Source organism: Balaenoptera borealis (genome assembly GCF_965194805.1).
Source record: "Balaenoptera borealis genome assembly, chromosome: 2".
In the NCBI taxonomy this organism is placed as follows: Eukaryota; Metazoa; Chordata; class Mammalia; order Artiodactyla; family Balaenopteridae; genus Balaenoptera; species Balaenoptera borealis.
In genome coordinates, this window is record NC_138867.1 from 96,116,811 (window position 1) to 96,131,027 (window position 14,217).

The 14,217-nt window shown below is 46.6% G+C and overlaps 1 long non-coding RNA gene across 1 annotated transcript; it reads left to right on the forward strand.

Annotated features, from left to right (window-relative positions):
* Positions 1–611: 611 nt before the first annotated feature.
* On the forward strand, positions 612–10,695 carry LOC309622540. The gene is made up of 3 exons (XR_014240953.1): positions 612–4,718; positions 5,852–6,046; positions 8,374–10,695. It is a non-coding gene; the product is annotated as an uncharacterized lncRNA (long non-coding RNA).
* The last annotated feature ends 3,522 nt before the right edge of the window (positions 10,696–14,217 follow it).

Below are 14,217 nucleotides of genomic sequence, written 5' to 3' on the forward strand. Positions count from 1 at the left end.
AAAGGTCACCGATTTAATTCACCAGCGCCTCTGCCCCCCGCGTGTGCAGCGGCAGCGCGCCCGCCAGGACCCCTCCTGTGGCCGGGAGCCGGTGAGCTGCGCAGACTCAGGCCAGCCTGCCGGAGGTGCCGGCAATGGCCGTGGGCGGGCTCCGGCAGCCCCAGACAAAGGCCCGGCTCCCACGTGCACTTTCCTGGTGACAGCAGTGACGATAATAAAAAAAATAATACAAGCATGCCCAGTTCGGGCTTCTGTGGAATTGAGAGTCAGCTGAGGCTCCTTGCTTCAGAGACATTGGCTAAGTGCTAACCTAGGTGGGGGCTTGCTCAGCACCCCGACCGCCTCCCCCCCGAGGCACCCACACCCCACATCACTCGGGGCCACGCTGTCCTCTCTGGCTGGGAAGTCTTGGCTCCTGCCATGTCTCCTTCCCACCCCTGTGTGTCCGCTCAGGCCCTGCCAGTCCAGAGCTCCCAAGCTGGCAGCCGAGGGGAGGCTGGACCCTGCCTGCAGGAAGCGTTTGTTCATCTGCAGAGTGTTCTGTCGGCTCACTGTTTTGCACTCAGCCACTCACTCCACATGCCCCGCAGGTGAGTGGTCCCCCCCACCAAACGTCAACACCTGGCTCCTCGCTTCACTCGCTCCTGTCTTGAAGGTGAGCGCAGCACCCCGCCCCCATCCCTTCAACACCTGGCTCCGAGGTCGTGACTCAGCACCTTCCAGCCACTCCTGACTCGTCCCCACGGGGCTCCGGCTTCTCCGGCACTGTCGTACCACGTGACCTTAATCTTGTTGAGAGCGTAGCATCTGTTTCTTCTCAGTCTTTTCTGTCACTATGTGCTTTGCTTCCTTCCTGCTGGAAACAGGGAGCTCCCTGAAGACATGGACTGCAGGTATTTTCACAGAGGGTGTTTCTAAGGGGCATTACGGCAGTACCAGGGAGAAGATTCGGTGGGCTAGAAGACAGGAAGAGACAGGGACACAGAGGGCAAGAACCAGCTTATCTCTTTTCATAACGTCCTTCACAACGTTCAAGAGAGATTCATGCTACCCATTCCTCAGGTAAGATACTGAGGCCCACAGGCTGATGAAATCAACCACAGACCACGTGTGGGTAGGGCCCGGATCTGAGCCTAGACTTTCAACACAGAGCTCTCTCTATTAAGCTGTGTTGTCTGCCTTTGACCTATCTAGATATTTCCCTAGATGCAAGAAGAAGCAAAAGAAGCATTTCTTCTATCTGGGTAAAGGACGAAAACTAAGGAACCGATGAAGACTTCCCTTTCTGTCATTCATGGTGGAGGCAAATGAAGAGTGGAGCAATTCAGCCAAATTAAGCCACTTTGCTCAGCAAAGCCCCACTTGCCTTGCGTGCTTCTGTTACACCCGCAGGAAGAGGCCAGAGGCTCCTGTGCGCCCCACACCGTCCCCCAGCACTTACCGAGTGCTGCCGGGTGCTGAGTGTGTGCTAAGCGTGTGGTTCAGAATTCCTAACGAATGAAGCCAACTTGGAGACGTTGTGAGGTGTGAAATGCAAGGCTATTTTGCCTGGCAGGAAAAAGCTGCTATTTTTCTACCTTATTTTAACTGCTCTAGGAAACTTGTAAGAATGACAAAGTTACTCCCACACCTGTCCCCTCCCCTCAGTGAAGGGGAGGTGGGGCAGGAGGAGCAATGTGACCATCAGGGCTTCCTGCCAGCTCTGCTGCTAAAGGCTGAACTCATTTTAGTTTTGTCAAGTAAAATGAAGACATAGGAGGTTTCTCGAACTGACTCTGTACCAGTAAGAAGAGGAGAGGGCAGGGTCCGTGTTAGGAGGGAGGGGGTTTAAGGTGCAGTTGAATTGTTCAATCGCCCCTGGGCAGGGCCAGGGCAGTCAGGCACTTGGTCGCTGCTGAGTGGAAAACTTGATGCCCTGGGACGGTTTGAGGTCTCCAACATCACCCTGATAATAGAACAGAGCAGTTGGTGCCAAGACCTCACACTCAGAAGCCAGGCTTCATTCCAGGCGAGGCCAGGACCAGAAGCGGAGCTGGCATCCGAATGTCCACTAATTCCTCCAGTGGTGTTATCTTGGTGCCACAGGACTCAGTCAAGCCAGAGCATAGCAGGAAGATGATGACCTGGGAATTCCAAAGGGTGAGGCCCTGAATTCCACGAAATCCCAAAGTTATTGCAACAACCTTGGGCAGCTTCTCAATCCTCCAAGCAATCACTCTGCTCCTGCCCAGCTCAGAACGTGCCTTACTTTTTATCACCTCTACATTTGGGGTGACACATTCTCCCCTGACTGGCTCCTGTTAGGTAACAGTTTGTTCCCATGACTTGATGAGATGCCTGGCTGACGGCTCAAGGATTAAGGATTTAGATTCTGTTCAAGTTCACATATCTCTAGGAAGCCCCACCCTTGGCTGGCTGGTAGCGGGAAAGTTCATTGAATTTAATTATTTGATTAGACAATCCATTAATGTGCTTCAAAACTCAAAATGATATAAAATGTTCCCATTGAAAAATCTAACGTTCTCTTACCCACCATCACCCCATCCATCCCATTCTCTACCCCACAAAGTAACCATTTTACTGGTTCCTCAGTATGCTTCCAGTGTTCCTTTATGCAAATACAACCAAATATGAAAGTACACTCATTCCCCATCCCTTACACAACATGTAGCCAATATACACTGTTCTGCATTTTTGCTGGCAATCATTCTCTCTCAGTTTACTGAGAACTTCCTCACTCATTTTTGTAGCTGTGTAGTGTTTATCTGGTTCCATCACAATTCATTTAACTGGTCCTTGGTAGATGGTCCCTTAGACTGTGTTCAGTCTTTGCTATTACAAAACAGAGCTGCAAAGGAAAACCTTGGACATACATCCTGTTATATATACGCAAATCTATGTGTAGGAAAATTCCCAGCAGTGAGATTGCTGGATCCTAGGGTCAATGCATTTGTAATTTTGAGGGATATAACTCAACTCTCTTCCACACAGCTGGCCTGTGTGCCCCTCACAAGCATTGTAGGAAAGTGCCTGTTTGGTGGGATAAATGTTTGAGGAGAGCCGGTTCCCTGTGCAGGGACGGCTCTGAAGATGCTCTGTGAGAGAGAGGTGAGAGGCGGCAGACTGTTCTGTGTTGTACTAAGTGGTACCCAGAAGAGCACTGGAATGAGGCTCAGAGATGCCAAATCCACTGGCGTCACCCCAGGGCTCAGAAAGTGCCCTGCAGCATGGTCGCCTTTGGGAAAAGAACTTGAACAACTGCTTTAGACCCTAAGCTGAAGAACTCAAAAAAGATCTGATGCCCTCAAGACCAGTTTTTGTAGAATGAAATAATGCCATTTGCAGCAATATGGATGGACATAGAGATGATCATACTAAGTGAAATAAGTCAGACAGAGAAAGACAAATATCCTATGATATCACTTATATGTGGAATCTAAAAAAAATGATACAAATGAACTTATTTACAAAACAGAAACAGACTCACAGACATAGAAAACAAATTTATGGTTACCAAAGGGCTTTTCTGAAAGAGAGGAGGGGTAAATTAGGAGTTGGGGGTTAGCAGATACAAACTACTATAAATAAAATACAAAAACAACAAGTTCTGGGGGCTTCCCTCGTGGTGCAGTGGTTGAGAATCTGCCTGCCAATGCAGGGGACACGGGTTCGAGCCCCAGTCTGGGAAGATCCCACATGCCGCGGAGCAACTAGGCCCGTGAGCCACAATTACTGAGCCTGCGCGTCTGGAGCCTGTGCTCCGCAACAAGAGAGGCCGCGATAGTGAGAGGCCCGCGCACCGCGATGAAGAGTGGCCCCCACTTGCCGCAATTAGAGAAAGCCCTCGCACAGAAACGAAGACCCAACACAGCCATAAATAAATAAATAAATAAATAAAAACAACAAGGTCCTACTGTATAGCACAGGGAGCTATAGTCAATATCCTGTAATACACCATAATGGAAAAGAATCTGAAAAAGAATATATATATATATATGTATATATATATACATATATATACACAGCTGAATCATTTTGCTATATACCAGAAACTAACATAACATTGTAAATCAACTATACTTCAATTAAAAAAAAAAAAAAAAAGACCAGTTTTTGAGCTTATGAGCCTTTCAGCATCCGTGGCTCGAACGCTGGTGAATGGCAGGAGGGCTGTCGGGGTTTAGGGATCATGTTCTCCTTTCACCTCTGCCTGGCTGTGACTACCTCGCTCTCCCTGGGCAATACGTTCAGCGATTCTTGTCCTGCATCCCTCTCTAGGGAATCAGATCATGTGGATGGAACCCCCTCACAAACTGCAAAGTGCTCTCCAATGTGGGAGTTATTCTAACTGAAAGGCGGTGTCCAATCAGAACGCTGAGGACAGTGGATCAGGCAGGGCAAATGAATGAGAAGTAGGTTATGAGAAACTGAGTCACCCGGGTCCCTAGCCTATAACCTGGGTCAGCTGTGGAGAAGACACGAGCCAGTCTGTTCTACACACTGCAGACGAGAGCTCTAATTAGAAACTCTCGGATTCCTTCCCCAACACTGCTTGGCCTTTGACAAGTTTAGCATGGACAGGAGGAGGACATTCTGTTTCTTCAGTGTCAGAGGCTGACTCATTTCCCTCTCTTCTGCAATAAGCACAAAGGCCAAAGGCAGTCCCTCCACCCAGAGACAGCAAACAGCTCTGAAAGCGGCGTCCTTCCAGATCAGCGGTAGGGAAAATACATCTATGAATATTCATCCACTACTCATTTAGGAGTGTTCTGTGTAAAGACCCTTTGAAAGCTGATGAGAATTGGCATAAAAGGGTTTGATGAATTCCTGAGTCAGCTGGCCCCTACCCCAGAACACATGCAATGGCTGTCACAGAGAGTGGGGTTTACAAAGAAAATGTTTCTGCAGATGTCTGGGCTTGCACTGTGGCAGCCTCCCACTTTCAAGCAAGCATAAAACAGACTCTGGGATTGGGCTGGCCCCTGAGGAACTATGCCACAGATCTCAAAGCCAAACTAAACTTCAGCTCCCTGAGGGAACTTCCTCAAGGCTCATAATTTCTAAGATGTCAGCTCTGAGGATGGGGGACCTCTACCTGTAAATGTCTCCCCCTTCCCTGTCCCCTTACTCAGCTCCCACCATCCTAGACAGATCATCTCAGACCCTCCTGCCTCCTGGTGAGGGCTTCTCTGACTGCTCCATCCCACAGGGATGCTTCATTCTGCAGTCACAGAACTGCCTGTAAGTACCTCCCATGAGGAAATGAATTACACACCCTGCCATCTTGTCAGTCTCCTTGCATCGTTGGCCTGCTTTAGTAATAAGCTTCATGATCAGTATTTAACTTTTCATATGCTCTTTCCCTGTTCATTCATTCCCACACTTATTTTCATGCAACAAACATGTATTGAGCATATAACACGTGCCTTGACTAAGTGCTAAAGATTCAAAGATAATGATAAAGATAATAATGATAATAATGATGATGATGATTATGTAACAACACAACGATAACAACAACAACCACCATAATAACAATACTTACTGAGTGCTATACTCCAGCTTCTGGGCTATACTCTTACTTCATTTAAGTCTCACAACCACCCTTGGGAGGAAGGTTTATAATTATCCCCATTTGGGAACTATATTCAGTATCCTGTGATAAACCATAATGAAAAAGATTATGAAAATGAATATGTATATGTATAACTGAGTCACTTTGCTGTACAGCAGAAATTAACACAACATTGTAAATCAACTATACTTCAATACAATTTTTTTAAAAATGAAAGAAAAAGAACAAAAAAATCTGGACTGAAAAAATATATTTACAATTATCCCCATTTTACAGATGAGGAAACTGAGGCTCAGAAAGGCTAATTAATTTGCCTGAGGCTGGAAGCAACCTAAAAGTCCATTAACAGAAGAATGGATAAAGAAGATGTGGTACATATATACAATGGAATATTACTCAGCCATTAAAAAGAACAAATTAATGCCATTTGAAACAACATGGATGGACCTAGAGACTGTCATACTGAGTGAAGTAAGTCAGACACAGAAAGACAAATATCATATGATATCGCTTATATGTGGAACCTAAGAAAAGGGTACAAATGAACTTATTTACAAAACAGAAATAGACTAACACACATAGAAAACAAACCTATGGTTACCAGGGGATGGGGGGAGGGAGGGATAAATTGGGAGATTGGGATTGACACATACACACTACTATATATAAAACAGATAACTAATAAGGACCTACAGTATAGCACAGGGGACTCTACTCAATACTCTGTAATGGCCTACATGGGAAAAGAATCTAAAAAAATAGTGGATATATGTATATGTATAACTGATTCACTCTGCTGTACACCTGAAACTAACACAACATGGTAAATCAATATACGCCCATAAAAATTTTTTTTAAATTTGCCTGAGGCTATACAGCTAGTATATGATAAACTAGTTAGTAAATCCTCAAAAAGCTCCTGACTTCGTGAAGAAAGAGACCCCCTTTTAAAATCTACCTATCTGAGATAGTCTGTGCCCTATACACAAATTATGGTTAGTTCGAGCTCCATGCAGATTTTCTGAGGAACTCTGAATTCCTGCCACAACTAACTGCTCTCCTTATTCATGGTTTTAGGCCCCTTTCACATTTACAGCACATGTTTCTTTCACATGTTTCTTTTTTCACATGTTTTATTTTTTCCCCCAAAAGAAAACAAGATAACTTTACATAGCAGACCCTGTTAAGTCCTAACCAACATTTACCTGGCTGCCCCCTTTCCAACAGCACCCAAATTCTGTTCGCTCTCCCCCAAGGATCCGTGCATTTCAGGGATGGTCTGAGCCGCTGGGAATGGGTTTAGGATGAACATGTAAACCAATACAATGAAACACAGAGGAAGACGGCCAAGGAGGCTTCTTGGAATTTTTTTTTTTTTTTCCAGCTCTTAAAAAGAGATGAGTGGGGACTTCCCTGGTGGTCCAGTGGTTAAGACTCCACGCTTCCACTGCAGGGGGCACGGGTTTCGATCCCTGGTCAGGGAACTAAGATCCCACGTGCCATATGGCATGGCCAAAAAAATAAATTTTTTTTTAATATTTTTAAAAATTTCAAAAAAAAAAAAAAGAGATAGAGCAAACAAGAGTGCCCTTTTTTCTACCTCTGCACATGACTGACTGTGTGTGAAGCTGGAACTGTGACAGTCACCTTGAGACCAGGGGAGCCCGACAAGCCAACACACTGAAGTCGGGAAGAACCTGGGTCTTTGATGACACGGTTGAATAGCCAAATTAGCCAAGTCTGGAGCGGTCCTTCTGCTAGATTTCTTATTAAGCGAGATCATAAATCCCTTTACTGTCCCAGCCTTGTGGCATACCACTATGCTCTCTGCTAGCAATGGCCATGCACGGCGATGCCCCCCCAAAGAGGAGGGGAGGGTAACAAGCACACCTCGCTACCCTACAGCTGTCCACAGTCGGCTACAGTCTCCACTGCCCTGCGCTGCCTACCAGCTCCCTTGCTCTGGTTCCCAGTGCAGCCCTCAGCCCCTGAGGATAAGGAACACACCTGATCACATGAGCCTTACTTCTCTCTAAGGCTTCAGATGCCCTGCCCCTTGCTCTCTGGGTCCATCAGAGGACATAGAGGTGGGGTGGCACCTGGTGACAATGCTGAGAAAACTGTACAAATTGGAATCCAGGACTGAGTAGAGAAAAGTCCACATCAACAGTGAGGAAGTCTCAAGGAAAAGAGAAATGAGACTTTCTAACAGTACCTGTGCCAACAAAGTTTGCAGAATTGCAGGGGCAGAATAAGGCATGTGAAGGGGGGAGGAGACATGAAATGATAACATTCATTTGTTTTGTAGAAGATACCATTTACTGAGCATTTACTACATGTCAAACTGTGCTAAGCAATTAGTAATCTCCTTTTCTCCTTACTCTTTCTCCTTTTCGCTTTCCCTGTGAGGTATAGAGATTTCACTGTCTCTATTCCAGAGAGGAATGTTGAGGAGATTATGAAACTTTCCCAACTCTAGGCTGCTGGTAAATGGCAGAGCCAGGATTCAAGCTGGCTTCAGCTTGACTCAAAGCCCATGCTCCACAAACAACCACCAGGTACTGAAACCAAACAGGATGCTGTGGGGCTCCTGGGCACAGAAGCCTTTCCATGTCCCCCGTTTCTTGTAGGGAACAGACTCCAGCCTCCATGACCTTCCCTGAGTTCCAAAGAACAGTTGCTAATCTGGGAAGGGAGGGGCTGCAGAGACAAGGGAGGAGCAGTCAGGAAACAACAGTGCAGCCTTGGGGCAGGGTCCTGGTTCTGCCTCAAGGGATACATGTAACAATATCTTTAAGGTCTTTATAGAACTAAAACCCAACAAATGGAAGATGTCAGCATTCTTCATACTGGAGAAGACCATCTGAGGCCAGACTAAAAGAACCAAAGAAGCTCATCAAGATTACTTGAGACAAGATTAAAGGAATGCAGGCCCTGCACACACCCCACCCTTGAACCGTTGCTGTAAAACTCCTCATCAAATCCTCTGGGGTTGGGACAGTTTTTGGGGGCAGGAGCCCACTGTGTCCCTCTTTGCCTGGCAAAGCAATAAAGCTATTCGTTTCTACTTCACCCAAAACTCTGTCTCCGAGATTCGATTCAGCACTGGTGCACAGAGGCTGAGCTTTCAGCATCAGTATTGCGTCATTCATTCCTTGTTTTAACAAGAATTTGCCGAGCACCAACACTAAGAAAGCCAGGACTTGGGCTAAACACTGAAGATACAAAGACAAGTAAGACATAGTCTCTGTCCTTACGGAATTTACAGGCCAGCAGGGGCACAGCTATATCACCATCTCTGTATAGTACCATGGAAAGACGCCAGGCATGATGGAGCACAAAAGGGGCAGAGAGGCCAGAGGAGGAGTCCTGGAGGAGATGACACCTCCTCGATTTTAAACAAATGTTAAGCGTAGCTAAGGGCGCAGGACGGGGCAGTGCTGCATAGGGGGGAAACAGCAAAGGCATGGCTGGAAGAGACGTTGATGGCTCAAGGCTGGAGGCGATCTGGGGACTGCTGGAGACAGTTTGGCTCATCACAGTGAGGGGAAGGGGACCACACAGTGAAGGTGAGTAGAGGCCAGGGATGCAGCTAAACATCCTACAGGGCACAGCACAGCCCACAGTGAAGAATTATCTGGCCTGATTATCCAGCTAAAAAGCAGGTCGAGAAACTCTGCTTTAGATTTTTAATCTAGTCCAGCCCTAGTCATTTTGCAAAGACTGAGGCCCTAAGAACTAAGTCATCTTGACTCTAAGAAGCCCAGGTCAGGCAGGACTTGCCGTTGGCAGCTAAGACCTGGCACCAGTAAAGCCTGGTGGCCTTACCGTGAGTGGTTCAGGCTCTGGAGTCAGACTGCTTGGGCTTGAATTCCACGTCTGCCTCTTACCATTGTGTGACTTTGAGCAAGTCACTGAACCTCTCCATGTTTTAGTTTCCTCATCTGTAAGATGCAGATATAGTAGCACTTACGAGATAGGGTAGCTATTCTAGTTGTTCATTGCTGAATACAAACTACTCAGAATGTAGTGGCTTAGAACAGTCATTTTAGTTTGCTCACAAGATTGTGGGTCAGTAAATCAACTATACTTCAGTTTAAAAAAAAAAAAAAAAGATCGTGGGTCAGGAATTTAAGCAGGCTCAGCTGGGCAGTTCTCAGATCCATGTGGTGTCACCTGGTGTGGCAGAATTCGAGATGGTTTTTTCTCTCCCAGGTCTGGTGCCTCAGCAGGAAAAGCTCGAGGCTGGCTTCAACTGGCCCCTGTCCCTCTCTCCTTGTGGTCTCAGGGGCCCTCCCCATGGTTTCTCTGGCAGAGTAGACAAAGCTCTTACGTGGTGTCTGGCCTCCCCTAGAGTGTTCCAAAAGACAGCTCAGAATGGGCCCATCAGCATTTCTGCCATATTCTATGGATCAAAGCAGTTATGGGGCCCATCCAGGTTCAAGAGGAGGGGACATAGACCCTAGTTCTCAGCGGGAAAAGTATCAAAGAATTTGTGGCCATCCTTAATCTACCTCAGTGGCTGTGGGAATTAAATGTGTTGGTACACATAAAACACTTAGAACAGTTCCAGCACGAAGCAAGCTGTTTTTTTAATGCACGTTTGCTGTCAATGCTATAACTTTATTAGTAGCAGTACATTCAAAAGTCTTGCTGGCAAGATCAGGGAAGCAGCACCTTTCACAGTTGACTGTCCACCTCCCTCCATAACCCTTCAGATAAACGGTGGTTCGTCTTAGAAAGAGGAAGGTGTAACTCTGACCTGATACCTCCACCCAGCACGGCGACCCTGGCCACGACCTGATGTGGCTCCCGGGGGCAACTTGCAGGTAAACTTGAGGGTGGCACCCTGGCCTGGGGCCAGCATAGAACACCAGCTGGTTCACCCATCTGCTACCCTGACTCACCCCAGGTCTGTGCTGACCACATCTGGCTGCGATCACCTTCTTTGCAGGACACTCTGTTCCATGAATCCCAAGTAAAGCCTTCAAGAAAAAGGAAGATTGCATTTTCCAACTGTGCCTGTTGCCCTTTATGGCAAATATTTCCTATCTCTTCCTCCCCATCAAGATGAATCTATGGCATCGAGCATGCATGCATGCATTCACTCATTCACACATTTAACAAACACTTATTAAGCACCTGTTAGGTGCGTGGTGTAGACCAAGCACTGAGCTAGACTCTGGGAGTACAGACTGAACAAGATAGAAAACCTTTGCCAACATGAAGCTAATATTTTCAATGGAGGAGCCAGATAATAAACAACTGAGATACAGATTCTGATCACTGCTCTAAATGAAACAAGGTGACATGATAGAAGGGAAATGGAGGAGTCTCTTTTACGTAGTCTCTTTTTCAAGGGCTCTTTGAGGAGGTGATATTGAGTTTGGACCTGAGAAATGAAAATATGCCAACCTCTTAAAACTCTAGGGAAGAGAATTGTCAGCAATACGGACACCAAAGGCAAAGATGCTGAGGTGATAAAGGGCTTAATGTGTCCCAGGTCCAAGGTGAGTGTAGAGAGGAGAATGGGCTGTGGTAAGGTTCAAGTCTAGGCAGTGTTCAGATCCTGCAGGACAAATGAGCCTGGAAACTCAACTCAAATCCGAACTAAAAAGGGAATTGATTGGCTCAACTGAAATGTGAAGGCATCACATGGGATTGAACTGGCCTCAAACAGAGTCAAGAGGACGTGGCCTTTCTCCATCTCTCAGTCGTCTTTGTTCTGAGTTGGGTTTAGCTCAGGAATCCTCTCCCAATGGATGGGTTTCTGTAGCTCCAGGCACACATCTTCTTTACAGCCAGCAATCCCCAACGTTCTAGCAAAAGACCTGGACTTCAGTCTTACTGGATAAACTCAGGAGATGTGCTAATCTCTGAGCCAATCACTGTGACATAGGGCAAAAATATGCCGATTGTCCATACTAGAGTTACATGCTGCCCCCTGACACAGGGAGTAGAGTGGAGTGAGCCCGCCCGGACCACTCACAGTAAGAATCAAGGCAGGAGTCATGCCCCCAAAGAAAAATGGAGAAGCAGCTATCAAAAGAAGGTACATGGATGCTGGGCAGGCATGGGGGTGGAGGAGGTATCTACAACACAGGGCTATGGTCAACCATGGTAAGGAGTTGGGATTTTACGCTAAGAGCCCTGCAAAGCCATCAAAGGATTTCAAGCAAGGGAGTGGTCTGCTGGCATTTTGACTGGGCAGAGAAAGGGTTCCAAGTAGCAAAACTTGGAAGGGTTGAAATTAGGGGGTATTACAGAATGACATGCAGGGGAGGTTGGTGCCTTGAGCTTGGGTACTTGGGTGACAGCAGTGAGAGTCAGAAAGATGTGGACAGATTTGAGATTCTCCTGTGGAAGAGCTGACATCTACTGTGGATGGAGTCGAGGTGGGGGAGTAAGTGAAAGAAGAAGTCAAGCATGATTCCCAGGGTTTTGGCTTGATACCTGGGTGAAGCATGATGCCATTCGCCAAGAGGGCAAAGACATGGGAGGTAGAAGGATGGGGACAAGTCAGGAAGGTAAACCCAAAAGTTCCATCATGCCTGTGTTCAATTTGAGACTCCTGTGGGATTATCAGTTGGAGATGTTGAGTAGGTGGTTGGACAAACAAGTCTGGAACATAGAGGAAAGGTCTGTGCTGGAGTTATAAATCCAGGAATCAGTATATGGACATTATTTAAATAAAGACTGAATGAGTTCACCCAGGGGAACATGAATACAGAAAAAGGGAGGGGAGCATTCATACTATTTCCCCAACAAATTTTCACTCCGCTCAAACCAATCTACTTAGGTTCTAAGCAAATATGGGCTCTCCCACCTTTGGACCTGTGTGTGTGTGTGTGTGCACGCGCCACTCCCTCTGCCTGCAATGACTTCCTCTCACTCCCCTGTCCCCCTAAACACTCATTCTTGAAGGATTAGTTCAAATCTACCCTCTGCAGGAATCCTTGCCTCATTATCTCCATGGCATATATCAGTCTCTTTGCTTCCTCTAACTTTGATTGATTCTTCACCATACATGTAGCATTTACAAAACATTGTCTTTGTGTTCTGTGTATATGTCATATTTCCCCCAAATTGATTATAAGCTCTTAGAAGGCAGCCTTGCAAGCCTTTGTACTCCCAACACCTGATTGCCCAGAAAAAAGTTAAAACAAAGATCTGTGTTGATCCAGAACACTCACTCCTACTTTCTTTTGGTAGTTTTTGTTCCAGTGGCTGGGAATTCATCTCAAATTCCTACCCTCAGCGAGACAGCGGCTCAGCCAAGAGTGCCCCAATCAAAGCCCTAAGAATGAGGTAGCAATTGTTCAATGCTTTAAAATCCTTATGGCACATATATTCTTGTGTCCAATAAAGAGGATGTGAGTCAATCCATATTGAAAAGAATCAGATGAAAGTAGTTTCCCACCGAGGAAAACCAAAGAATTCAAATGAATGCCTGTGAACCACTTCCCACTATTTCTGCATCTATCCCTGAATAATAGTCCCCTTATTTGGAACACATCTCCTGTGTTCGTGCCCATTTAACACTCCCTCTTCCCTTCCCAGCCCTGGTTTCATACCTTACAGCCTAAGGTCATTCCAAGAGGTCTCCAGGCGGTTAAACTGGATTCTCCAGCGCCCGGCAACTCAGCCAGCACCAGGGATTGGGGAGAGCCCCACATTTTCACTCTTCTGGTTGCACTTGCGAAAGACCTCCCCATCCCGCCTCTCTGCCAAACTACCCCTCAGTTCTCTAGGTGTATTTGTCTCAACTTGTTACCCCAACGGCCTCCGGCTCTTCCAGGTGCCCTCCATCTGGGCTCTCCCTGCTCAACTACCCACAGCAGAGTTCTTCAATTAGGCAAACCAGCCTCCAACCCCCAAATTCTCTTTAGAGGTGCAGCAAGCACACCCACAAGTTTGTGGATGCCAGTGGCTGTGACCACATTGAATCAAATCGAGCAGGTCTGACTCAATTTTCCAAAGCAGCCTTTTACTGCTGGTTGAGTCATATCTGCCTGTTTTCCAGAGGTCACATTATTTTCCCTTTTTGACTCATGTTTCACTTCAAAACTAGTATAACCTGAACCTGCCACTTGAACGTGACCCTTCTGCTTTGCCTCTGGGAGCAGCAGCTGCACTCAGCCCCCAGAGCTCAGCCTGCAGATGCTGCGCTGTGGAAAAGGACCCTCCTAGGAACCAGATATGTGATTGCCATTTGTCTGGGTCAAAAATGGCCGAACAATGACAATTTCATATGGTTCAACCTGCCATGAGCTTGCTGCTCAGGTATCTGGGAGATCAGTGTCCAATTGGCTGGAGTACTGGGTACAGAGGTGGTGGAACCTCAGAGTTGACTTTTCTTTAAATCATCAAAGAATCAAGGAATGCCAGCACCCTGCCAGATGCTTTCAATGCTGGGAGATTTTCTTGACTCTGAGCTAGTTAAGCAAATCTAATGTAAGAGCCAGGATAACAATGCGGCTAGGAGCCTAGACTCAGGGGAGAGATTTCCTGGGATCAAACCCCAGCTCTGCTATTCACCAGCCCTGTGACCATGAACAAGTTTGTTAGATTGTCTGAGTCTCAGTTTTCTCGTCTGTGACATGGGATAATACAGGGTTGTTGTGAGAACTAAATAGGTGTGA